At 32.2% G+C, this 27,181-nt stretch overlaps 1 protein-coding gene across 3 annotated transcripts in view; it reads right to left on the bottom strand.

Moving 5' to 3' along the window:
• LOC114348372 (E3 ubiquitin-protein ligase TRIP12) overlaps positions 1 to 26,551 on the bottom strand; it is a 249,767-nt gene extending 223,216 nt beyond the window's left edge. For 2 of the 3 annotated variants that reach the window (XM_050643127.1, XM_028298954.2), the window contains exon 1: positions 26,168 to 26,335. The gene's annotated coding sequence lies outside the window, so the exon portion shown is untranslated. Of the gene's footprint in view, positions 1 to 26,167; positions 26,336 to 26,457 lie in introns of those variants that run through there. The other variant, XM_028298962.2, reaches the window with a different exon arrangement.
• Positions 26,552 to 27,181: the final 630 nt, after the last annotated feature.

A 27,181-nucleotide genomic window follows, 5' to 3' on the forward strand; every position in this document is an offset into this window, starting at 1 on the left:
TCTGTAGGTTTAAAACGTGTTAAGGTAATTTTTAGAACATACAAAATCGCTAATTTATTAATTAATCACGAAATACTAACAAAAAATAAGTTGATTGCTTATATTCCAAAATTTTTCACGCATAAACGAGGCATAATACGTGGAGTTGATACCTTTTTTACTGAAGAATACTTGAAAAAAGCAATTAATTCTATAGTTCCAGTGGCGGAAGTGCGAAGAATGAAACGAAAAATTATAAACCCTGAAACCAAACAAGAAGAATTTGTCAATAGACAATTGGTAGTAATAAATTTTAAAGGTAATAAAATTCCGTCCTTTATTAATATAAATATGGTTAATTTCCCTGTAGAACCATACATCCATCCAGTTGTCCAATGTGGAAAATGTTTACGTTACGGACACAATATCGTTCAATGTAAAGGCAAATCTCGTTGTTCTCGATGTGCAAATGAGCATTCTTCCGCTGAATGTAATTCCGAGTTGCAAATGTGCGTTCACTGTAAATCTTCTGATCATCCTTCAATTTCAAGAGATTGCCCAATGTACAAAAAACAACACGACATAAAAAAAGTAATGGCTTTCGAAAATAAAAGTTTTAAGGATGCCGAATTATCGATTAACAATCCAGCTTATGCCAAAATTAATACCAACAATAGGTTTGATATATTAAATAATCTTGAAAATTTTCCCGATTTAGCACCAGCAAACAAAACAATTTATTATGCTCCTTTAAATAAACCAAAATCAAATTCAACCGCATTAGAATCAAAAACAATTAAAAGGCGAAGAACTGACACTTCTTCTCAGATTCCAAGCACTAGTAATTCAGATTTAGAAAATTCCCATCAAAAAAGACAAATTTCTCTTCCTCCATATACACCCGCTCCACAACAGAATAATTTCATGTTTTGTCGAGATAAACTTATCTCACAGATATATTCATTAATTACAAATATAATTAATAATCAAGGAAAATTTGAATTAAATAAAATCAGGGATAATATCATTACAATATTCGATAATAATGAAGATAATTTAGAATCCATTCTCACAGATAGTGAAAATGGCTACTAAAAATATTACAGAAAAACTAACTATATTACAATGGAATTGTAGATCCATTTATAGTAACAAAGGCAGTCTTATGCATCATATTAACAACTACCATACAGATATAATAGTTCTATCAGAAATATGGCTCACATCCGGTCATCATTTTAGACTTAACGGATATAACTTTATCAATAAATGTCGTGAAGATGGTTACGGTGGCGTAGGTATTTTCATCAGACAGGGAATAGATTACCAAGAATCCGAAATTAATAATAATTTCGATGACAGTATAGAAGCATGCGCAGTTTTTTTGAACAAAATTAATCTCTCATTAGTATCAATCTATAGATCATCAGATGTTAGAATAGAAATAAATGACTGGATCAACCTATTCCTTCAGTTTAATATTGCAAAAACTATTTTTCTGGGAGATTTTAATGCTCACCACGGTATGTGGGGGCCAATTGCAGACGACAGAAATGGTAGAATATTAGTGGAGGCCATGGATTATTGTGAAATAATTACATTAAATGACGGAACACCAACAAGAATATCCCCAACTAGTAATCATTCAGCCGTTGACTTAACTCTAACATCTCCCCTTTTAGCCGACCGTATAGCTTGGTCAGTAGATTCAGATTCATTAGGTTCAGATCACTACCCAATCAATATAGAAATTCAAATCAATCCCTCCTCCTTTGTCATCAACCCATCAACAAAATGGAATGACTCTCGTGCTGACTGGTCTGTTTTTGGAAATATTTTTGAATTAGAAATTAGTAAGCTCAATAATTTAGATAGGAATTCAACTTCGGTAGACAAAATCGAATTTTTCCTCAATGCCATCACGGTCGCAGCATCAAAATCTATGCCTATTAAGAAATCTTTCACACCTTCTGTACCAAGACCTTATTGGTGGGATGAGGAATGTTCTGCGATTGTTAAAAAACGAAAAGAAGCTCTCAGCGAGTTTAAAAAACAAGGTAATTTTATCAATTATCTACAATATCAAGACATTTCTGCTAATGTCAAACGTACGTTCAAACTTAAACAAAAAAACAGTTGGAAAATGTTTTTGAATAAATTAAATAAAAACACTCCTCTGACTGAGATATGGAACACTGTAAGATCTATTTGCAATAAACACCATCAAAAAAGAAAACCACAATTAGACGAAAGCCTTATTCAAAAAATTCTTGATACATTGGCTCCTTCATCTGCTGCAGGTCCAATTTTTAACGACAACATTAATCAATTTCACTTCCATCAAGACTCAGACACCTTCTCAAAAAATTTTAGCTTTTCGGAATTAGAATTAGCCTTAAAAAAATCAAAAAATACTGCACCTGGACTTGACGGGTTTACTTATACGATAATAAATAAATTGCCTGAAAGTGGTAAACTTCTTCTCTTAGAAATTTTTAATGATTGGTGGTTGAAACAAAAGTATTCAGATAGTCTTAAAAATATAATTGTGTGTCTTCTAGCGAAACCTAAGAAACCACCTGACTTACCTTCGTCCTACCGACCTATTTCATTGTTATCGTGTATTACAAAAACTTTCGAAAGGCTTATAAAATTTAGACTCGAACATTTTGTCGAAAACAGATCAATTTTACCAAAAAATCAGTATGGATTTCGTAGAGGTATAGGCACAATTGATGCAATCTCCCATTTAGTTACAGATGCTCAATTGTGTCTATCAAAAAATAATTACATGTTGTGTCTTTTTGTGGACCTTAAAGGGGCTTATGATGTGGTAGATTTGGAAATATTATATTCAAAAATGGTAACGTTTGGCATCAATAAAAGAGTCTCTATAAATATTTTAAATTTGTTTGCTAATAGAAAAGTATTTTTGCGAGATAGTCATAACGTTTTACATGGTCCAAGAGTACTTTACAACGGGCTTCCGCAAGGCTCTATTTTAAGTCCCCTTTTGTTTAACTTATACACTGCAGACTTGCATGATTTGATGAGCGATGGCATACAAATTATTCAATACGCGGACGATTTATGCATTTATGTCACCCATAATACCTACGATCGCTGCATGATAGACTTAAGACGTACTTTTGACAGGTTACAAAACTGGTTCGACGATATGGGTTTTAGTGTTTCACCAGAAAAGACAGCTGTGATGTGTTTCACAAGGCACAGATATCAGTTAGTCGATAATTTCTCTATAGGTAAATACACTATTCCTATCGTAAAAGAATATAAATATTTAGGTATAATTATAGATAGTAAACTTCTATGGACCAGTCACATTAAGTATGTCAAACAAAGATGTGAAAAGGGAATTAATCTTCTGCGCTTCCTCTCCAAACAGAGCTGGGGCGCGGATCAACAAATTTCCTTAATGTTCTACAAGTCTTATATTCGCTCGATTTTGGATTATGGGTGTACTCTCTATGGTTCTACCTCCAATACGAACCAACTTACCCTTGATCGAATACAATATAGAGCTCTGAAAATATGTTTGGGAGCAATGGCATCTTCACCAAATCATGCCATTCTGGCAGAGTCTCAAGAACTTCCTCTTAGTTTTCGAAGACAGTTTTTAGCAAATAAAAGTCTATTAAAATATAGATGTTACAACAGTGATTTGATCGCAAAAATTAACTTTCTTGTAATTGAGAATTTGACAAATCATTATTGGAAAAAGAAAAACTCTCCTCCTTTGGCAGATGCATTTATTGATACAAACTTATTTCAAAATGATATTGTTAAACTTAATAAAATACCATTGTATGCACACAGTTTCGATTCTATAATTGACAAACCTATCACCATATTCCCTCGGTATTCAGATTGTAATATCTTAAACCAAGCCATGATAAAATCCATTGTAAATGGTCTCGGGTCGAACTTAACTAAAATATATACAGATGGGTCAAAAACGCAGCTAAACACAGGTTCGGCATTTTTTGTTTCAAACATAAATCATATTGAAAAGTACAGAATCTCAAATTATTGTTCCATTTTTACCGCCGAGTCCTTTGCTATTGAAAAGGCACTAAAATGGTGTGCAACTCAAACATGCACGAATGTGGCAATAATTTCAGACTCAAAATCAGCATTACAAGCTATTAGCGGTCACCCAATAAACCAATTCCGAAATGCCTTAATTTTGAACATTAAAAAATTAATTATGGATCTTAAACAAAATAATGTAACTGTTTCGTTTATTTGGACGAAAGGACATTGCGGAGTCGAAGGTAATGAAATTGCGGATATAGCCGCAAAAAGTAGTCACAGTTGCCACCATATGGACAAAGTATTTAATTTAAAAGATTTGAATAATGCTCTCCAACCTAATATCAGAAGGAAATGGGAAACTGATTACAAAAGAATTGCAAATAAATCTACAAACCCTTATTTCAGAATTCACCCTACACTTCCAAAAGACATTCCTCATTCCACCTTTAATTATAATAGAGCACAAATGTCAGTATTGACTCGTTTAAAATTGAATCATGCTCGCTTTCCATCTCACTTATATAAAATTGGAATACTTAACTCTCCTGTCTGTAGTTGTGACAATGTATCCATTGGTGATCTAAATCATATATTTCTAGAATGTTCTCTGAACTCTCAATCTTCTTCAATTCTGTATCAAGAACTAATTCATCACGAGTGTCCATTGCCACTAAATATTACAGCTCTCCTTTCTTCCCCAGATAAAGCGGTACTAGATTCCATCATTAATTTTATCAGAAATTCAAAAATAGCGGTATAGTTTAGAAATAGACAATATGAAATCATTTAATGTAATTAAGAATTTACATGTTTTGTGGCAAATAGATTTTGTCTGATGCCAGGATCTCTCACACACACACACACACTCCACTTCCAAATGACTGTAATGAATTTTACTGTAGCATAGCCGAAACTTTAACAGCACAGTTGAGACATGGTACAGATCCTTTGTCATATCTGAAGAAAACAGAAGTTATGTGTCCCTTCATAATTTATGATACTAATGTTGAGGAATTGAAAGAGATATTTAAATCAATCAGAAACAAAAACTCTTCGGGTTATGATGACATCTCTATAAGAGTTTTCAATAATCTACCAAACTCTGCTTTGGATGTTTTATCTATTTTAATTAATGATAGTTTTAATGCTGGCACATTTCCCGATTTCCTGAAGATAAATGTTGTAATTCCATTGCACAAGGGTGGAGATCACATAAACCCTTCCAATTACAGGCCAATTTCTCTGATACCTACGTTGGCAAAAATAATAGAGAAAATTGTTAAAGCAAGATTAATACAATTTTTAGAGTTTAACCAACTACTTAGTCCGAAACAGTTTGGTTTCCGTGGTAACACTGGCACGACCGACGCGATTTTCAGTTTTTTTAGAGATAGCTTACAATAATATTAATTTAGAATGTCAAATAAACGTCAAATTGAAAGGCAGTTTATTTAGAAGTTCTCCTAAAAATTATTAATTTTTAAGGTTTTTTCTTAACTTTTTGAGTATTACGAGTAGTATAAAGAAGTACTAAACCAGTGATCTGTAAGAAAGTGTGAAATTTAGCGCCTAGAAGTTAAATTTCAGAAAACAAATAATATGGAAGGTATACCACCCGAACCTCCAGATAAAGGTAAATTTTATGTAGAAATGGAAGGAGATGGGATGATGGAATATGAGGAATTAAATAAAAATAACAATAGAGTAAATAATAAGGTAACAAACAAACAAAACCAAACAAGTAGTACTATTGAGGTAAGTAACAAATTTAGTTGCAATAACGATGAAACTTTGACAAATTTAAATCAAACAGATAAGTCAGGTAAGCAAAATTTAAATAAAGTAATAAATTTAAGATTAAAACATAGATATCAATTTGGAGATAATGCACCTTATATAGTACACATAGAAAATAAAAACGGTAACATTGGTCGATTACACAGGATCGGCACGGCCCGTTTGATTTTAAGTGCAGTACCTGAAATTGAAAATAATATCACACAAATTACAGTAGTTGGTAGAAATAAAATCAAGGTAGAACTAAATAATTTTGCTAGTGCTAATAAATTAATTGATTCTCAAATTCTTAAAAGCAAAGAGTATGAGGCATATATTCCAACGTTTTTTACTCAAAAGAAAGGTGTTATAAAATTGGTAGATAAAGAGATAGAAGATAATGATTTAGTATCATTAATTAAACCTAGATTTGGAATTAAATCCGAAGTATTACATGTAAAAAGAATTATGCGGAAAGTGATTCAAGATAATGGTAATACTAATTATGTAAAAACAGGAACCGTAATTGTCACTTTTAATGGTCAGTCTATACCAAAAAATGTAATAATAGAAAAAATGATATACGAGGTGGAAAATTATACACCCAGAATAATCCAATGTTTAAAGTGTTTGAGATTTGGGCATATAAGTGCCCAATGTAGAGGAAAAGATAGGTGTGAAAGATGTGGCGAAGAACACAACAAATCTAATTGTTCCAATCCGAATAATTTACTTTGTGTATTGTGCAAAGGAAAACACAGCGCTACTGACAAGGGAGCAGATTGTACAGAAAGACAAAAACAGGAATATATTAAAAAAATTATGAATAATGAAAATATAACATATTATGAAGCTAATAATAAATATAAAAAATGTTATTCAACAGTAAGTAAAGACCAAGAAAATACTTCAAATAAATATACAATATCTAAACGAAAAAGATCAAGTAGTATTGATTCTAGTAGTGTAGATAAAGAAACAATGGAAGCACGCAGAAAAATTTTGCAAACACCAAGAATACAAAGTCAGCCTTGTTATAATTTTAATAATCCCATTTATTCTAACACAACACAAACACAAAACGATAATCAAAATAATATAGGAGAAATAATAGTAAACTTTATTTCAGCAACATTAAATCAAATTAATCACAATTTAGATCAAAAAACGTTGGAATTATTAAAAAACAATATTTCACAATTATTATTACCTCGTGATGGCTAACGTTTCATTTCTTCAATGGAATGCGAGATCAATTAAAACAAATAAGGGTTATTTAGAAAAATTCTTGTATGACAATAAAATAGATATAGGATTAATATCAGAAACTTGGTTAAAAAAAAGTAATTTTATTAACTTTACTGGTTATAATGTCTTTAGGAATGATAGAGATGATGGATATGGTGGAGTAGCCATCCTTTTGAAAAAATTAATAAAATTTTACAACAGTCCTACTTTTCATCAAATTAATGACATAATGTGCAATAGCATATCAATTAAAATTCAATCCGGAAAAAAGTTAAACATTTATTCAATATACGTAAAACCAAATCTTAAAATCACTCTAAATGAATGGAAAAAGTTTTTTAATAGTCTAGAGAAGCCTTTTATAATTGGTGGTGATTTTAATAGCCACAATTATGTTTGGGGTTGTACTACTGTAGATACTATAGGAAAAAATCTGTTAGAAGCTATTGAGGACTGTAATCTTGTAATTTTAAATAATGGTAAAGAAACTTTGATGCGTAGACCGAATAGCAATAATAAATCTGCAATAGATCTTACAATATGCTCAGCAAATATTAGTCATTTTTTCGATTGGGATGTTGTGGACGAGACATTAGGATCAAATCATTTTGCTATTATTATTAAGTCAAATATTAATGTTAATAAAGCGGAATGTGTAAATACAAAATTCCAATGGAACATAAATAAAGCGGATTGGTCTCTTTTCTCTTCTATCACTGATAATTTCATGGAAATAGATAATAATTTAAATTACCAACAATTTTTAAATAAATTAAACGAATATTGTAAGATATGTATACCGGAGAAGAGAACAGGGACTAATCCACGATTTAGAAAAACTTGGTGGAATGACAATTGTAAAAAGGTAATAGAAGAACAAAAACTAGCTTTACGCAAGCTTAAACTACAGTCTAATATACAAAATTATATAAATTATAATAAATGTGTAGCGAAAACCAAAAAAGTTGTATTAGAGAGTAAGCGTAATGCATGGAGAAATTTTTGTAAAACTTTAAACAAAAATACACCAATTAAAGATATGTGGAATCAAGCCAAACGATTACAAAACATTTTTAAACCACAAGTAAATCCAGTGACTGAAGGAGAATGGGTTGAGGAGTTTTTAAGAAAATTATGTCCAGATAATATATTTTCAAAAATTAATGTAATGGAAAGAAAAAACTCTATGCATCCACTTTCAATTCCATTTAGTTTCTGTGAATTAGAAATAAGCCTTGAGAATAAGAAAAATACTTCTCCAGGTATAGATAATGTACATTATATTATGTTGGCCAATTTACATCAAAAAGGGAAAGAAACACTATTAAATTTTTTTAATCAAACATGGTTATCAGAAGATATTCCAGATAACTGGAGAGAGTACCGGGTGATTCCTATTCTCAAAACAAATCGGAATCCTGATTCAGCAGAATCTTATAGAGGTATTTCATTGAGCTCCTGCATAACAAAAACACTGGAAAGAATGATAAAACTTAGGCTCGAAAGTTGGCTAGAAAAAAACAATAAATTATCACAAACACAATTTGGATTTCGAAAAAATCATTCTACTGTGGAAGCTGTGAGTCCTTTGGTAACAGATGTAAATTTAGCGTTTACGAAAAATTCTTCAGTAATCGCTCTTTTATTAGATGTTGAAGCAGCATACGACAACGTTAATTTAAATATACTATATAACAAAATGATACAAATAGGTCTGCCAGAATGCTTCTGTCAAAAAATAATAAAATTGTATGACTGTAGAAAAATTTATATATCGGTAAATAATAACACATTTGGTCCAAGACTAGCGATGGGTGGTTTACCTCAAGGAGGAATATTAAGCCCTTTGTTATATTTAATTTACACTTCTGATATAGAAAAAAATTTAAACTCAACAAAAATTTTACAATTTGCAGATGATATAGTTATTTATCAAGAAAACATTAAAATAGAAAATGCAGTCAAATCCATTGAAGAAGGAGACAAACATATTAAAATATGGAGTGAATTACATGGACTAAATATATCTGATTCCAAAACCAAATTATGTATTTTTACAAGAAAACGAAAAGAAATACCCAATCACATCTTAATAAACAATATATCCTATCCTGTACAAAGTTATGTAAAATATTTGGGTATTACTCTGGATAGACAGCTTCTCTGGAAAGAACATATAGACCATATAGTTAAAAAAACAGAAAAAGGAATAAACCTTCTTCGATTCGTATCACACTTACGTTGGGGAGCAGATCCAAATATTTCTTTGTTGTTATTTAAAAATAATATAAGAGCTATATTCGACTACGGATCAATATTATACAGTGACGCATCACAGTGTCATTTAAATAAAATAGACAAAATCATTAATAAATCCCTTAGATTGTGTATAGGAGCCCTAAGAAGTACACCGATAAATAATCTACAAGTTGAATGCTGTGAAATGCCGATGGATATAAGACGAAAAAAACTTGGCATCAACCTTTTAGTTAGATTGTATGAAAAAAAGGCAAGTTTAATTTCCAAAATACATCAACTGTTTTTAGCAGACTTGACAGAAAAATATTGGATAAAAAAGAAAACTCTAAATATGGTAGATTTATATTCAAAAATGACAATATATGATAAACAACTTTATAAATATGACATAAACCCAAATTATAATATTGACTTTAATAGTATGGAACAAGTTCAGGTATACTTTTTAAGGGACTATAGCAAGTTGCCTATATCTTTAAGAAAATTAGTGTTTATCTCCGACAGTTCACAAATGTTCAAAGATTATTGTATGCTATATACAGATGCATCAAAAAATATTGAAGGTGTGGGATGTGCCTATTGGGATAGCAGTAATAAAATTAGTAAAATGTTTAAACTAAATTCTATTATGAGTATATACACAGCTGAATTAATAGCGATAATGGAAGCACTAAAATATTTATCTAATATAAATCATTCAAAGTTTATAATTTTTAGTGACAGTAAAAGTTCTCTTAGTAAAATTAGTGCTATAAATCCTAAATCAAAAGTGAACTACATTGAATTATATATCATAAATAAAATTAAAGAACTTCAGCAACATGGAAAGTCTGTTAAGTTGGCATGGGTTAAAAGCCACTGTGGAATAACTGGAAATGAAATGGTAGATGAATTGGCTAAAAACGCGGTGACACAAGGAGTATTAACCCATTATCTTTGTACGCCAAAAGATATTGAATCAAATTTATTCAAAGAGATTAAGAAAGAATGGAAAGAAAGGTATATTGATGAAAACGTAAATACAGGAAACCACTACAGATCAATCAGAAACTATATAACGGATAAACCTTGGTTTTCTAAAATGGAGTCGACAAAAGATATGATAAGAACCATATGCAGAATGAGATTTGACCACTGTCTTACTCCATCATATTTATTTAAAATTAATATAGCTGATAGTCCACAATGTATTTGTGGACAGTTGGGCAATCTACAACACAAAATTTTGACCTGTTCTCTTATCTCTAATAAAGTTAATATGTTTTTAAATTCACTGTATTCTTTGACTGATGTCCACCATCCCATTAATTTAAATTATTTATTAACATTAGAAAATAATGAGTTGGTATACCGAATATTGTATAAACATATTTTAGATATTAAGCTTAAATTGTAATTGTAAAATATAGAGTAAGTATTTCTTGTAAATTGTTATATGTTAAAAGAAAAAGAAAAGAAAAGAAAAGAAAAGAAAAGAAAAAAAAAAGAAAAGAAATATAAAAAAAAATAATAAAATAAAAATAAAAAAAAAATAAAAAAATAAAAAAAAATAATAAAAAAAAAAGAAAGAAAAAATATAAAAAAGATATATAAAAAAAAATAGAAAAAAAAAATATAATAATTAAAAAATATAAAAAAAATATGTAGATAAAAATGAATGACGAACTTGGACAGTCCATAGTAAAATAGCTTTCGAATGAAGTAGAGGGCTAAAGAAGAATGTTGCAGTTTTTGCTGTGGAACTCTGAGAACATCATTTGGAAAAAAATTAATAAAAATATATATATATATATATATATATATATATATATATATATATATATAAAAAATTATTAAAAAAAAAATACAAAAATAATTATTTATTAGTAGAATTGTTTATTATATTAGTATTAGTTTTAGGATAAGATACGAAAAAATGACTAATAAAATAAAAAATAGTAAAATTGGCGAATGGATTTAGTGTCCGCAGTCATATAAACCCAAACAAACAACAACAATATTAATTTAGGCGAGATGGTTGCGGCAGTGTTCTGTGATTTGACGAAGGCTTTTGACTGTGTCAATCATGGTTTGCTGCTGCAGAAGCTTAAACACTACGGAATTAAAGATAAGTCACTGAGTTGGATGGAGTCATATTTGTCGGGTAGGAGTCAGTTTGTTAGAACAGACTGTGACTCTGACTTGATGAATGTAACTTGGGGAGTGCCCCAAGGCTCGGTATTGGGACCAGTTCTGTTTTTGGTATATATAAACGATTTAGCCTACCTTGATGTATCTGCTCATTTCACCCTTTATGCAGATGATACCACTCTTATATGGCATGCTAAAGATTTGAATGTCTTACGCCAATCTGTAGGTAGGGAACTCTTAATGATTGGAAATTGGTGCACGGCGAACTTTTTGACATTAAACACTTCTAAAAACAAGCTTCTGTGTTTTAAACATGTTATGCCTGAATTACATCTGGAACTTGAACCTCAGCTGTCCGTCAGGTTTCTTGGCCTGAATATTGATCCTGACCTTAAATTTAAATCGCATATCGAAGCCTTGAATTCAAAACTTGCATCTGGATGCTATGCAATACGGTCGACTAGAAGGGAGCTTGGTTTTGCCCAAGCAAGAACTGTGTACTTTGCACTAGTAGAGTCACATCTTAGATTCGCAATTCAGTTTTGGGGAGCGTGTAGTCAGGAGCTTTTCAGTAGTGTGTTTTTGCTTCAAAAAAAGGCAGTACGCCTGTTGTGCCAGGTAAATTCTAAAGAAACGTGTAAACCTTTATTTATTAAACACAGTATCCTTACACTTGTATCTCTTTTCATTTTGGAAACGGCAAGCATTATTTTTAAGAATAAACATCTATATGAAAATAATAATCGATCTGGACGATTTGCTAGCAATTTAGCTTTGATTACACCTAGAAGCACACTAGTAAAAGACTCATTTATTTTTAACGGCATCAAAATTTTTAATAAACTACCTAGTGAAATAAAAAATTTGGAAACTATTAGAAAGTTTAGAAATTCATTAGATAGACTGCTCGCTAAGAGGGCCTATTATGATCTGACAGAATTTTTTGAGGACCATTGGAGCTGATGTATTTGTGATCTTGTGTATATTTTTTTTTTTTTTTTTTTTTTTTGTCAATTTGTTTGTCATTATTGTTTGTGATTTAGTTTTACAGCTTGTAGTTTGTTTGTTTTTTATTTTTGACAATACTACATATTTTGTAGTTGTTATATAATGTAAATGTGTTATGTGTTATATTTTATATTTAGTCATATTTTAATTTAATTTATTTATTTAAAACTCTTAAACAGTGTTTGTCAACAAGATTTTTTCTTAGACAATAAACATATATTCTCTCTCTCTCTAGTAATATGCAATGTGTTTATCTGGACTGGGTAGGACACGTGGCATGACAAAACAAGGAAATGTGGGCCAGAAACATTATACCTGTATACATTGGAGACAACACGAGCACAGTCGTAGTAGAGGAAGACCACAAAATCGATGGCTAGACAACATCAAAGCGAAAGTGGGGAGAAACTGGCATTAAATAGCACAAAACAGAGAGAAGTGGAGAACTCATGGGGAGGCCTTTGTCCAGGAGTGGATGCAAACAGACTGAAGAAGAAGACTAGATTTGAATATGTGGCCCGAATAAAAAGTTTTATTTTGAATATGGCCCGCTACCCGAAAAAGGTTGCTGACCCCTGCTTTAGGAGATCTGAATATATCAAGAGATATTAACAAAAGACTGTAGCCTGTCTTTTTTCTCAATTTGCAATAGAATAGAAAATACATATATATTTTATAATATTGTTCTGAATCTGTTTTCTAGTAGCATCTTAATACAATTTATTAGTTTCACCGGGAAGAAGCCACAATTTTACTGGACATATTTTGAGGACGATTTCCAAAGTGTAAATTGAAATGTCAAGTCAAATAAACTTATTTTAAAAAAAATTGTGGTTTATTGCCAGTAAAAATGGTAAAATCCACAAGGAAAGAAAAGTTTTCCTGTAGTTGGCTGTATACCATCAATCACAAAAATTGGAATAAATCGGAATAAATTGGAGTAAAAGGTATAAAATTTATTAAAATCCCTAAAGGGCTACATCAGAACAAAACGTTTTCGATTTTATTACAAAATCATCATCAGTGCACGACAGTCTGGATGCTAGCTGAGCCACCAAAGAAATATAGGGGTAATAACCCTTCAAATATAAAATGTATGCTTTACAGATGCATATTTACTTAAAATGCCTTGTGATGGGCAAAAGGCAACAGGAATAATGCCCTAAGGTAAGGTATTTAAATTCCCAACATGTGGGATGCAAAAAAAAAATTGAGTTTACATTTCGATGACTTTATGGCAACTGAACTGTAGTTCAGTTCAGTTGCCATAAAGTCATCGAAATGTAAACTCATTTTTTTTTGCATCCCACATGATGGGAATTTAAATACCTTACCTTAGGGCATTATTCCTGTTGCCTTTTGCCCATCACAAGGCATTTTAAGTAAATATGCATCTGTAAAGCATAAATTTTATATTTGAAGGGTTATTACCCCTATATTTCTTTGGTGGCTCAGCTAGCATCCAGACTGTCTTACACTGATGATGATTTTGTAATAAAATCGAAAACGTTTTGTTCTGATGTAGCCCTTTAGGGATTTTAATAAATTTTATACCTTTTACAAAGCATTTATTCCAATTTTTTTAAAAATGGTAAATTCTATGATTTCATGTCAATATGTGATATTCGCCATTAAGTTTCATATCGTTAAACAATTATAGTTTGCCTATTAACTGCTGTTTCGGTGCCGCTGATGCTTACAAGCATTATATGACGACTTGTGTAGGTCCTGCACTAGGTATGTACATGGCGAAACTGACATTAACTCTGACATGAACTCAAAATTTATAAAACCAGAGTAAGACCAATAATGACTTATGCTTTAGAAAGAAGACCCTACACAGCCACAACACAAAGATTACTGAAAACACCAGAGATGAGAGCACTGAGAAACAAGAGGTGCAGCAGCAGCGTCCACCCTGGGAAACAAGAAAAATGAGAGAAGAGCAGCATGGTTTGATGACGAGTGCAGACAAGCAATTGAGGAAAGAAATGAAGCACACAAAATGTACATAACAAGAAGAACACGGGAAAGACGAACATTATTTGAAGTCGCAAGACAGAAAGCAGACAAGACATGTAGAAATAAAAAGAGAGCCTGTGAAAATGGACAAATAGAAAAAATGGAAGAACATTTCAAAAACAACGAAATTAGAGGGGCTTACGAATACCTAAAAAAAAAATAAAAAGTGGGTATAAACCTCAAACAAGTCTATGTAAAGATGAAAGTGGGCAAATAATCAGTGACCAACAGAAAGTCACAGAAACCTGGAAGCATTATTTTCAGACACTACTTGGAACTCAAGTAGACATGGAAGATGAAATGGGTATGATCTACGTAGAAGAGAATGGAGTAGAAGCTCCAACCATAGAGGAAGTTTTCGAAGCCATTAAGGCCCAGAAAAACAATAAAGCTCCGGGAGTTGATGAAATACCAGCAGAACTATATAAGGTAGGTGGCGACCACCTAGCAAGTCACATCCACGCGCTCATCAGAGACGTATGGCAAGAAGAGAAAATACCCGACGGCTGGAAGAAAAGTATAGTATGCCCGATCTATAAAAAAGGAGACAAACTCCAGTGCAAAAACTACCGTGGAATCTCTCTACTATGTACAGCATATAAAGTCCTCACGTATATTATAAACCAGCGGCTCCAACCACTAGCAGAAAATATTATTGGAGAGTATCAGACGGGCTTCCGACGGGGAAGATCGACACTGGATCAAATATTCACAGTAAAACAGATCTTGAGCAAAGCATGGGAACACGATGTTGATGTTCACAACTTGTTTGTAGACTTCAAACAGGCATACGACTCAGTCAAAAGGAACAAACTATACTATATATTGGCTGAATTGGCAATACCACACAAGTTAATAAGACTCATTAAAGCCACAATGGATGAAACTCAGGCATGTGTACGAATACAAAACCACCGGACAGACTTTTTTAACATTTCGCAGGGACTAAAACAGGGAGATGGGCTGGCCCCAACATTGTTTAACCTGGCACTGGAGTATGCGGTTAGGCAAATGCAAACTGGACGAGGAAATCTACTGACCAACCGAACGGTTCAACTGGCCGCTTATGCTGATGATATTAATATTATGAGTAGAACATCAACAGGAGCACAGGAAACATATGCAGAGTTAAAAACACAAACAAAAATGCTAGGTCTGGAAATTAACACAGAAAAAACAAAAATAATGACTCAGACGAGAAGAAGTATACTCCAAGAAAACATTATACATGAAGATGACATTGAAACGGTTGAAAAGTTTACATACCTGGGAGTAGAAATATATGCCGACGGATCAGAAGATGGAGAAATACGGAAGAGAATAACGCAGGCAAACAGAGCTTATTTTGCCCTCTCCCATATATTTCGGTCTAAAAGTGTCCACCGAAATACAAAGATGAGAATCTATAAAACCTTGATTCGACCAATAACATGCTATGGCAGTGAAGCCTGGGTGCTGAAAGAAACATCCAAAAACAAATTCGACACATTCGAAAGGAAAGTACTTAGGAGAATACTAGGACCTGTGAGGGAAAACGGAATCTTCAGAAGTCGATACAACAACGAGCTTTATCAACTTTATAAGGAAACACCCCTGTCAGACTTCACTGTCAGAAGGAGTACAAATAATCTACATATTGTTGAGTTTAAAAATAGCTTTATGATGAATTCTTTAATTTGCAAAGGGTTTAGAGAATATAATGAACTACCTCTCGATTTAAGAACTTGTAGAAACATTAATACATTCAAGTACAGTTTAAAAAAATATATTATAGAGAATAGGATGTGTTGAATGTATTTGTGTTGCCTTGTATGTATACTTATTGTGCTTACATTAAGAGGAAACAGTAGCGATCAACAGGTAGCAAAAACGCGTTCCAAGATTGCGGCTGTAATTTTGAATATTTTTTAGAGATATTTGGCACACATATTCGTAATATAATAAAGAATGACGGTACAGAGCCCAATTTGAAAAATATATTAATATGTGGAAATTACTCCGTAATTAAATACAATATTAAAAAAACGAGCTTGTACCGCCATTAAGAAGAACAAAAAAATACACTTTCTTTAAATAAACTTTTTTATCCGATGCCTAGATTTTGTGTCATTTTGGAACTACTAAAATTTTTTATTTCATTAGTAGTTCCAAAATGACACAAAATCTAGGCATCCCATAAAAAAGTTTATTTGAATAAAGTGTATTTTTTTGTTCTTCTTAATGGCGGTACAGGCTCGTTTTTTTGATATTGTATTTAATTACGGAGTAATTTCCACATATTAATATATTTTTCAAATTGGGCTCTGTACCGCCATTCTTTATTATATTACGAATAGGTGTGCCAAATATCTCGAAAAAATATTCAAAATTACAGCCGCAATCTTGGAACGCTTTTTCGCTACCTGTTGATCGCTACTGTTTCACCTTAATCGCATTGGTATTTTATTCAAATGTTTGTGGCTTTCGATATTGACATTTTAATTAGTTTGAGTTTTTTACTTTTTAAATTTTAAATTATCAAATGTTTGTGGCTTTAGGTATTGACATTTTAAATTAGTTTTAGTTTTTTACTTTTTAAATTATGTTATGGACTATATCAATACTTGTATTGTTTTGACTATATGTACTTTAGCATGTTTATATTAGGTTATCCTATTTCAAATAAAGTATTATATATTAGATTACAAAGATTGCAATGGGCCGGACATGTGATAAGAATGGGAGAGGATATGCTACCAAAACGAGCACTGAATGCTAGAATGCAAGGAAAGAGACCGGTTCGGAAGCCACGAAAGCGCTGGGAAGACACAGTAAACAGCGACGCACAAGCCCTTTTAGGAGTCCGTGTATGGAGAAGAGCAGCCACAGACAGGCAAGGGTGGAGGCAAAAAATAAAGGAGGCCAAGGCTCAATTTGGGCTGTAGTGCCGTAGAAGAAGAAGAAGAGAGCACTGAGAAGAATTACAGGAACTACGCTGACGGATCTAATTGGAAGTGAAGGCAATAAAGATAATAGAAAATGTAACATACAGTGTATAAATGAATGGACAACAAATAGAATAAAAAATAATGGAACCGCATAAGCAGAAGTATTGGATGACCTAGCAAGATTTATTTATTTATTTATTTATTATACGGAATAACCCCATTAACAGAAAAATTACAGTTAAATATTAATACATTTCCAAAGGGTAATAATAAATTCAATGTGTTAAATATGACTTAATTAATCTAAAAAATAGAGAGTTAGAAAAGTATAAAAACACTGAAAAATTTCATATGTCACGAAAATTAATATATAACATAAATATTGACTACAAAAAAATATACAACATACAAACATAACACTTAAGAGTATAAAAATAACATCACAGAGCAAGAGATCTTTTTAATTGATTTAGAGTTATATTAAATAAATCAAGTTCGTAATTATTTAACAATCCCATATACCTATCAAGTGGGTTGTGAACGCCATACAATGTTCTATGGAAAGGTATTTTAAACATATTATGGTAACGGAGAGCTTGATAAGGAACATTAAAATTAATCTGACTTAAAAGATTGGGAGAATCTATAAGTCCATTTATGATCCTAAAAATGAAAACAGCACCTGCTATGTCACGGCGTACCTTAAGTGGAGGTAGGGACAACTGTTGTTCAAGAAAAGAATAATCGTGATTGACAATGATAGTTTGTGTATAGTAAGCACATGATCTCAAGAATCTATGTTGTATTCTCTCGATAGTATCAATATGAGTCTGGAAATAGGGTGACCAAACCACAGAACTGTACTCCAAGAGGGACCTTACTAAGCTACAGTAAACAAGCCTAGTAGATTCAATAGAGAAGAATTTGCAATTTCTTGTAACAAATCCCAAAAGTTTAGATGCCTTCACAGATACAGCATTTATATGCTCCACAAAAGAAAGCTTCTCATCCAAAACAACACCCAAATCCCTAACGGAAGATACATATTCAAGTGGCTGATTATTAATGATGTAACCTGATTCAATTCTACTGACTTTCCGAAAGAAGCTTATAAAACAGCATTTCCTGGCATTCAAGAAAAGTTTGTTTCGAACACACCACTCCTGCAGTCTATCAAGATCCTCCTGCAACAACGCCTGGTCCAACAAACCATCCACAGGTCTCCAGAATTTCAGATCATCAGCTAGCATTAAGCATTTACTATTCAAAAAGCAATTATTTATATCATTAACAAAGATGATAAAAAGAAGCGGAGAAGTATGGCCACCCTGAGCAACTCCGGAGCTTACTGTAATAATGTCAGATAAATAGCTACCAATCTTCACTCGTTGAGTACGCCCCGATGAGGAGTTCTTCTTAATCCACTCGACAAAGTTAACATCAAAACCCACAGACACCAGCTTTTCCAAGAGTATCTGGTGATCAACACGATCAAACGCTTTCGAAAAATCCGTGTATATGGCATCTATCTGTTTACGATTCTCCATTTGACACAATAAGTCAGACTGATACTCGACCAAGTTCGTCGCAGCAGACCTTTTCATGCGAAAGCCATGCTGCGAATCGGAAATTAATCCGTTACACAACCAAGAAAGCTGCTTGGCCACCAGGCTGTCAAAAAGCTTGGGTATTGCAGACTGAATGCATATGCTGCGATAATTTTCAATGTTATCCTTTTGCCCATTTTTATAAACAGGTATAACGTAGCTCTCCTTCCAAGCAGCCGGAAACATAGATGTCGCTAAAGACCTGTTAAACAGTAAATGCAAAGGTATGACTAGAGTACAGACACACTTTTTCAAAAGATAATTAGGCACACCATCAGGACCATCTGACAGCTTATTGGGAAGATCACTTATACTATCAAAAATTTCAATTATGGATATCGCAGCAGGTCTAATACATGTACTTACATTGCTACCCTCAGGGTAGCAGGGCACCCGGAGCTGACCATTATTAGGCAAGTAAACAGTTTGAAAGAACTTCTTAAATAAATTTGCTATATCTTGACCGTTAGATGCTGATTGGTCTAAATAAAATAAAGAGCTCGGTAAGCTATGAGTAGATCGCTTGTCATTAATGAACTTCCAAAATGATTTAGGGTTATTTTTTAAGCTAATGTCTACTCCACCCATATAGCCACTAAAGCATGTATCAGACAAACGCTTACACTCAGCCCTAAGGCGAGAAAACCTAACATATTCAGCATCAGACTGACTTCTCATGTACATAGAGTGGGCACGTTTTTTCTCCTGCGTTAAATTCCTGAGTTCGTGGGAAAACCATTTAGGGAAGGAAGATGTTCTGAATCTTTTTAATGGTACAAACAATGCTATCCCCGTCAACAGAACATCATAGAACAAACCCACAGAATTATCAACACCCTCAACCAGACAGTTCTGCCAATCCATGGATGCAAGGAAGTTATTGAGTTCAGCGTAGTTTCCATTTACAAAATCATAAAAAAATTCATCATATTTTAAATTTTTTGAATCAGTTAAATCTAAGTTTAAAAAACACTCATAACCCACATGGTGTTGGCTAGGGTCTACCAAAGGATCTTTTGCTTTCAAGACATTTAATTCCCTAACATTTGAAAAAACCAAATCTAAAAATACATTACGATTATTAGGAACATTAATGTGTTGAAAGAATTTTAAAAAGATGTAGTGATGACCTTCTATAGAGCTACCAGTCAGCAATGAACAAGCAGAATTGCTTATAAATAGGAAGAAGACTTTTTTACTTTTATTTTTATTACCTCCTGTATTATTCAATATTACTAGGCTCGTAGTGCTTACATATTATTATATTCAGAAAAGGCAGAAGTACTGTGGATCAGGTCTTCACACTATGAGAAATACAGGCTGAAAGTTACAAATATAATAAAGACACCATCGTTCTTTTCATTGACTTTAAACAGGCTTTCGATCGAGTGAAAAGAAGCGAGTTATTCACAGCATTGCAAGACATGGACGTTTCTCCAAAGCTTATTAGAATTATAAAATTAACTCTCCAAAGAACAATGAATAAAGTCAAGATAAACAATACTATAACAGAAAGCTTTGAGGTCAAACAAGGAGTGCGGCAGGGTGATCCATTATCGTCTATAATGTTTAGCATATTACTAGAAAAGGTTATACAGGAAGCAAACATTAATAGAACAGGTCTGATCTACCACAAAAAACATCAGTGCTTGGCATTCGCAGACGATTTGGTAATCTTGGCTAGGAGCAAAATAGAACTTATAGAAACAGTCATGAAACTCGAGGAGAGGGCAGCAACCAAAGGATTGTATATAAATGAAGCAAAAACAAAGTATATGGAATGGACAAATAAGCAATTCATTCGGGGGCAATACATAACAATGACAACAGTGAAGGGAACACAGTATAAATTCGAAGAAGTTGAGAGATTTGAGTACTTAGGAACTGTCTTCACAAGAGATCCTAACTGTGAAGAAGAAATACAAAAGAGAATTATGTCGGGCAACCACGCTATATTTGCTCTTAATGGGTTGTTAAGAAGTAAAAATATATCACGAAGAGCAAAACTAAGAACTTACAAGACCGTAATAAGGCCGATAGTAACGTATGCTTCTGAAACATGGGTCACAACAAAAAAACATCAAGAGTTGTTATTAGTTTGGGAGAGGAAAATACTGCGCAAAATCTTCAGTGGGAAAAACTTAAATGGACAATGGGTAAGAAGAACAAATAAGGAACTAACTGAGCTCTATCAAGATCCTAACATACTAGCAGTAATTAAGGCGCAAAGACTTAGATGGTTGGGCCATGTGCAGAGGATGATTCCATCTAGAATTCCCAGAATGGTACTATCTAGTGCATTGGCAGGGAAAAGACGAAGAGGAAGACCGAGGTCACGATGGAGTAATGGAGTTAGAGAAGATATGAGAAGAATTAACGTAACGAACTGGGAAAGAAAAGCGACTGACAAAAGGGCGTGGAAAAGAATAGTACATCAAGCCATGGGCCTACTAGGCTCGTAGTGCTTACATATTATTATTATTCAATATAAATTGTAAACCAAAATATTTGTTGATATCACAGACTTCAGATATAATGAACAAAAAATCCAGTCAAATGTAAAAAAAAATTAAAAACGTCGTAAATACCAAGATACATTGCATAACAACAGTGTCCCCATGAACCCCAAATGCTGTATTTTACAAAGATTTTCAATAAACTTTTTATTAATAGGACTTATAATGAGGACACATTTCTAAATACATAGTCTGATTTATTTTAAACGTATTTTTATATAAAGGACTTTCAGCTTAAAGGGACACCCCATCTCCCAATTAGTATTGAGGTTTTACTGTACTTGAATTCTATTAAATTATTATTTCGTTATTATCTCCCAAATATTGGTGCATTTACCTACATAGTGTATGTATATTATAATCACATTATTAAAAATGCTTACCAAATCACTCCACATATTTTATTTGTCCTCTAAAAGGTTGCCAAATATTTAAAAATATTTTATAAGTTCCACTTAAATTGTAATTTTTATTTACACTGGTAGATGTGCTGATGATTATCATGTATGAACATAAACATGAAAGGTTAGGTACAGAAAACCAAAATATGTTGGCCAAAATGTGTGTGGAAAAAAACTGACCATTTATTATAATGGTCACTGGACCCTATTATTGCACAATAGCATTTTCCAACCCACTAATAGATAAACTACAAATGATTTTATATAACCTCATGAATTCTTTGAACTTATTTTATGATTTTCTCCAGTAAGATTTTTCTATCTGAATAATTAGACAATATCACAAATAGGTATAATAGAACTAACACTTTATGTATCAAACAAAAATATATCTAAAATAAGAGCTGCAGGCAAAATGATAAGGACAATTTGTTTTTTTCCATAGAAACATTATGAATAATCTTTAGAATATATTTTTCAATGCAATTCTGATTATGAATATTTATTGTTTATTTCAACTCTTTCTAGAAATAATTACAATACAAAACTAGAACATAATTTAGACATATAGGAGATGTGAGAAAAAGGCCAGCTTTAATAAGGAATCTCTTGGAAGAGTCCTAACATTCAAAAAATAATGAAAACTTTTACAACAATAATTGAAGTAATGAATAACAATAATATTATTCAATAATAAGAAACTAAATTACTATATTCTTACTGTAAATATTGATTTAATACACCAAATAATGATCTGGGAGAGCAAACTTGGTGTACTAAACGTGGAAAATATTTAGAATAATTTATAACTACAAATATACAAACAAGCATACATTTGGGAAATGTACCAATAGAAAGGGTTGATAAATACAAATACGTAGGAACCTGGATTTCAGACAGTAATGGTCAAACAACATAAATAAGGGCCAGAATAGAAATAGCAAGAAATGCGTTTGTAAAAATGGAAACAATTCTCTGTAACAAAGACCTTAGATTAGAACTGAGAGTAAGAGCTTTAAGATGCTATGTGTTTTCGATACTGCAATATGGACTTGAAAGCTGGACATTGAAGCAAGAACACATAAACAAGCTAGTCAAAAATGTGGTGTTACAGAAGAATGCTGAGAATAGCATTGACACATGAACACAGAAGTATTGTGAGAAATAGGCAAAGAATATGAAATAAACACAATAAAAATAAGAAAGTTACAATATCTGGGACATGTAATGAGGGGATATAGATATGAAATGATAAGATTGATAATGCAGCAAAATATGGGAGGAGGAAGGAGTATAGTAAGAAGGAGAGTGTTATAGTTAAAGAATTTAAGGGACTGGTTTACATTTACATGCAGTTCCATAGAACTCTTCAGAGCAGTGGTAGATAGAGTAAGATAGTGATGATGATATCCAACCTCCGATTTAGAGATGGCACTCAAAGAAGAAGAATAGGGTCACCTAGGGTTAGTGTTGACAAGGTTAAGTACTAATTTATATTGTGCTTTTATATTACATAATATGATGTTATATTACACTTCCATTGCATTTCAACAGATTATTTAAAAAAAAATGTTTCAGTCCCTTCTGTTTTTTATGTTAAAATCAGTATTTATTTATGTATGTATTATAATTTGAATTTGAAATTCTGATATTTTGAATTTCTTCAAAATTATTTGTATTTAATTATGATTTTTTCTCTGCATGGTATTGCATCACTTATTTTAAATGTTTAAACTTATTTTAAAGGCCTAATTTTCTTTATCTATTATTTTTTTAGACATGTCACAGTAACCCCACAGATTTTCATACTGTGGGGTTTCAGTGACAGTGAAACATGGGTATAGTGTGACATGTGACACTATCACCACTTACTACCTTAGTTTGATCAGGTTATGGTTGACAGTAATTTGCAACCGTTCATCAGAAGAGCAAGGGATCGCTGGTCCATCATCTATCACTCTATTAAAAGAGCATCAAATCACTGGCCAATCCTCCAGTCCATTACAAGGGTGTCAAATCACCGAACTTTCTGTTGGGCAAGAAACACCAGAGAAAGTGTTTTAGCATATGCTTCTGGACTGGAAAAGATAGTTCCAACTAGAGTAAAAAAGAAAGTTAAACGAAGAATTGATACTGCAGAAATAATAACAAAAGAAGAATACATCACTTCTTTAAACACAAATAGGCTGAGTCCATTAAAGGAAAACAGAAAACCTGTCCAAAAACAATCAAGAAAAAGTCAAAGAAAGGTGAATCAGATAGTGATGAGGAGATAGAAGATATGTCTTTAGGGGAAAGTGACGAAGCAGAAGAGGAATTCTTAGAGAAAACTGCGACACTAAAACCTGTAAACGATGAAGATATTAAACGAGGCTCTTTTATAGTTGCAACTTTCATGGGTGGGAAGCGTGGTAGAACTGCTTTTAGGTATGTGTGTGTAATTGAAAACTTTGATGACACTAAAGATGAAATAGAAGTGGTAGGATTAAGAAGTGTTGATAAGGATAAAAAAGAGTTTTGTTGTTAATGAAAAAGACAGTTCATTTATTAGAATGTCTCAGATTATAGGAATATTGATGGAACCGATATTATCCCTTAATGGTGAAATAATTCCGTATACTTTTAATGGAAAAGTTGATGTTTTTGAATGTTAGATGTTACTGAATTTGCAAAATAAGAAAAGGTTCTCAATAAAATACCTACGTTTAATAAAAAAAATTGGTGTTTTAAATAAGAAATTTCATATTTTTTTCTAAAATTGTGGAATTTTTAAATGCCAAAAATTATTACAATATTTTTGTAATGTCTTTCTTTGTCACACCAAGGCACACTCAATCCTAGGTGCTTTTAAATGGCAAAAAAGCTAGTTGTCACACTATCCCTAATCCTAGTCACAGTAACCCCATAAAGGAGGGATAGTGTGACACCTTGCCCTCTTAAATAAAACATAATGTAGAAGGAATTTTAAAAATGCAGCATAAATATTCACTGTGCAATGATTGTGACAATTAACCAGAAAGTCTTTGTTAAAAATCTGAAACTGTTCAATTAAAAACAAATATAATATTTTTTTTATTTTAAAATCAAATTTGCATATTTTTACGTCACACTAACCCTAGGTGACCCTAACTACAATGAGGTAAGCCGAGCAGAAAAAAAGTGACTATAGACTGACAATAAGATTCTTAGAGGTTTACAGCACATAACTAACTACACAGAAATTGTTTTGTTAGATTTGTAGTATTTAGAAAGTTATGTGTTCTGTGTTCTATTCAAATGATATCTTATGAATTTAGATTTTTTAACTTGCATTCAATATATTTTGTCTGTTCAGCAATATCATACAGAAACATAATAGGTTTGTTCTAGCATCAGTTTCAAAGGGTTTGAAACCATCAGCGAATAGTCGACCAGCGCATGTAGAGGGGATAGCACTGGTGACTGTATTATGTTCTCTCATTGACCAACTATTTGCTGACGGTTTCTGACTAGTTTGACTGTTTGCTAGAACCTAGAACAAACCTAATATCTAATCCAAGCAGCTAAATCAAAGTGAGAATCTGTGCAAAAAACAATTGTCATGTAAGTAACTACAAAAATAGTGGAAGATAAACAAGCTGAAACAAGAAACCTGGAAACATAGTTACATTTTTGTGAAGACAAAAAATCTGAAGAAAAATAAGTATCATAAAACCTGAAGTTAAAAATATTAATAATGTGTAGATGAGAAGGCTGGGTGATAATTCCAACTTACATTTTATCTATAATCAAACATATTAATCTGCAATCTCACCAGCACAAGTATTGTTCTTGGTTATTGATATTGCTTTTTATAATTAGTATAGGTAACCAAGTAAAAAAAAAATAAGAATACAGAATTCTAAGTATTAATTAGAACACTTTTAATTTCTACTAGTGAGTCATGAATAAATAAATAAATGATATTTTGAGGTCACAATAAAAAGTGATTCCCACTTTTCATTATAAAAAGAATCAGGTATTCATTTCCTTAGTAACCCTTTTTTATTTATCACAATTAAAATTAGCTCTTTCATAAGTTGGAGTCATTACACCTTTTTAATCTCGATTTTTGTCTCACAAAGATCGCGAATCCATTTTACAAACATTACATGACATTGGTATCAAAATGAAATAAAACTACATATTAACGACGACCAACCAACTACAAATGGTAAATTCGTAGAAAAAGCTGAAGTAATTTTTTTGTTTAAACCTACCGAAAATACACTCCATCGCATTCGCATGCACTTGATTTGTTTCTTTTGGATTGGGGATTATAAATAAATGGGCCAAAAATACTAACGAAAACGAATAATTTTGTTCTACACTGTTAACTTTAACAACTTGCAACACGAACGGCTGCCTTGAGTAGCCAGCCAGCGATCACAGCGAACTCCCGTTTACACCACACAAACGTCTCCAGACCTGTTTTCTAAAACCAGTTTACGACTTATCTCAAACAAACACAATAATAATATAATAAATATAATACTGAAAAGCTACTTGCCTGTATTTTGTCCACTGATTGATTCACAAAAACATATGATCCATAATGCACCATTATTTTTCCAGTTACCAGTATGATAAGCAAGTTTTACAATAATAAAATCCCATTAGAGACATCTATCCAACTATTTAGTAACTATTTAGAAGAGTTCTCCAGTATGGTTACAGCAAACTGTAATATTAAAGCGACCTGTAAGAATCTCTAATGGAGTTCCGTTCGTTGTGTGTAGATGAAAAAATCATAAAAACTATTTACTATTTAAAAAATCTTAAGCATTTTTATATTCACTTAAAAAAGAAAATAATAAATAAGTAAATGATGTCAATGAAATATGAAATCATGATAGTCCAGACTGTATCGTCGCCTCCGTTAGGTAAATTATTGCGATTCTATTTTTTTGCAAAAACTATGGAGACCTGTAATGTGTGTAGGTCTCCATAGCAAAAACTTACTCAAAAAGAGGTTCTTATTACAAATCCATAGGGTGCCATCAGGCGGTACCGCGGTTGAAAAATTTGTTAAACAAATTCACAAAAAAAATTTTTTCACTTCGGAAATTTTTTTTAGATCATTCGGAGCAATAAAGGTCTCTTGTGATTTTTCTCTAAAATTTATTGTTGTCGAGTTATACCTACGCGATTTAAAATTAGAAAAATGCGAAAATGACCATTTGCAAGGCTTAATAACTCGGTTAATAATTATTATTATGAATCTCAGCAAGTGA

Source organism: Diabrotica virgifera, chromosome 2 (assembly GCF_917563875.1).
Source record: "Diabrotica virgifera virgifera chromosome 2, PGI_DIABVI_V3a".
In the NCBI taxonomy this organism is placed as follows: domain Eukaryota; kingdom Metazoa; phylum Arthropoda; class Insecta; order Coleoptera; family Chrysomelidae; genus Diabrotica; species Diabrotica virgifera.